Source organism: Hippocampus guttulatus, chromosome 9, assembly GCF_054856545.1.
Source record: "Hippocampus guttulatus isolate MCC_2025c chromosome 9, RoL_Hgut_1.0, whole genome shotgun sequence".
Taxonomy (NCBI): domain Eukaryota; kingdom Metazoa; phylum Chordata; class Actinopteri; order Syngnathiformes; family Syngnathidae; genus Hippocampus; species Hippocampus guttulatus.
Genome location: NC_141269.1, coordinates 23,487,754 through 23,489,704, shown reverse-complemented (window position 1 = coordinate 23,489,704; position 1,951 = coordinate 23,487,754). Strand labels below are relative to the sequence as shown.

Genomic DNA, 1,951 nt, shown 5'->3' with positions numbered 1-1,951 from the left:
CAAATAAAACAATCATCCCTATTCAGTCAACTGTAAACGAAGAAGTCAAGTCTGGGATTTTTTTTATGACCCTCTAAAAATAAGCAACAACATAAAATGTCCGCCCTGTGAACATGAGCCTAAATCGAATCTCAAACCAAATACATGTGAAAGCAAAAAAAATCGAAATATATCAATTTAGAATTCAAAGAACGTCGTGTCCCCATCACACTTTTTAATTGTCTTTTTTCTTTTTTCTTTTTTTTTTGCATCGACACGCCTCAAAATCCTTCTGATGTGAGTGTAGCCACCCTAGGTGCAGCTACTAGTGGCACCCTTCTATTAAGTTGTCAGTCAAGGGGAAGTGTGTCAATCTATGAAATCTATTTGAGTTAGGGTGCACTACTTAAGGTCACAGCGAGATTGGCAACAGCAGACTCTAGTTAGAGTCAAGGGGAAACCTCCAACAGGAAGAAGACACACTGACTGAGGTTTTTATAAAAAAATATATTGGGTGAATATTTACAATAGGAGTAGATGGGAAACTGAACCAGAATGCATAAAGATGAACAAGGAAAAAAAACATACAGTAAGTTAAATTGTTATCAGTTCTTATCAATTGTTTTTTTGGTATCAGATCTGACCCATAAAAAAAAATGACTGAGATCTCAGATTCAACAAAAAAAGAGGGAAATCCTTTCAACTGTCCTACCACCCTCCAGCGGACGGGTGGCTTTGAAGTCCAAGATGTCCTTCACCAACGTCCCACGTGGCATCCAATCTCCAGACTACGTAGTCCAATCTTCTGATGGTCTATGAGTCCCAAAAAAAAAACAGCCTGCACAAAGTGCGCAAGGCATTCACTAAACGTGGCAATAATCGGCTAGGGAAAATAACGATTTTCTAAAATTGGCTCGAACGAAGGCCACAGCGCTATTCGCCGTGAGCACGTTAGCTTAGCTCGATGCTAATACACTTGCTATGGAGCGCACGTGTCGGTACAATGGTTTATCCCTTTTTCTTTCTTTTATAACGGCACAGTTATATCTTATATCAACAGAACAACAATCTCCATTTTCACCAACTTCATTCCTGACTGTTTTTTTATGTTACAAATCGAATGCTAGAAATGCTAATCGGACATATTCAACAAAAAAACACTCACCAGGAACGTTATCTCTTCTAAACCCTTCTCTTGCCTTGAGAAGAAAAAAAAAAAGAAAGATTGCCACAGGATTTAACTTACTATCTTGTACAGGTAGAGGTTCAAGGACTAGTTTTCATTTATCGTTCTTTCGTTTCGACCCGCCTGGGAAAAGTGCGAGAATGTTTCTGTCTCTCTCGCTAACGGGTCCTCGCTCCGAGCGCTGCGGTGCGTTCATTGTCCCTCGGAAACAGCAGTATCACAAACAAATATCACCCTCCAGAACAAACAATAAAATAACAGCCTTATCAAGGCTGGGTTACATGAGCGTTTTTAAAAAATCTTGGCTCTTTTGACTTTTTTGGGGGGTTCTTGGGACGGAAAAAATTGACGATGAATTGACAATATTTGCTGCTCAGAGCTGATGCCACGTTGTGTCACTCTTGTGCTTTCTGAAATGCGAGAGCCCTATTTGTCCATGCACGGCCAGCACTTTACGATAGCCTCTGCTGGTGAGAGTTGGCCATTGCAGCCTTCCATATGATTTCCTGTGACCCTCTAAAAATAATGAGATAAAATGTGCGTTGTGTGAACATGAGCTGCGCTTGAAACTACACCCAAATACAAGGAAAAGCAAAAAACAAAAATCTAAACGCACCAATTCAAAAGATAAATGAATGCCACGCCACCATCACACTTTTTCATGATTATTATTACAATTATTATTAATATCACTGCATAGGCAAGGCTCAAAATCCGCCTCATGTGAGCGTTTTTTCAAAAGATTTTCTTAATCTTGCTACTTCGGACTGGGCTTTTTTTTTTGGA

At 39.7% G+C, this 1,951-nt stretch overlaps 1 long non-coding RNA gene across 1 annotated transcript; it reads right to left on the bottom strand.

The window, feature by feature from the left end:
• Positions 1–466: 466 nt before the first annotated feature.
• LOC147200802 (uncharacterized) lies at positions 467–1,440 on the bottom strand. The gene is made up of 2 exons (XR_015101851.1): positions 1,145–1,440; positions 467–817 (listed from the first exon to the last, which is right to left on the bottom strand). It is a non-coding gene; the product is annotated as an uncharacterized LOC147200802 (long non-coding RNA).
• Positions 1,441–1,951: the final 511 nt, after the last annotated feature.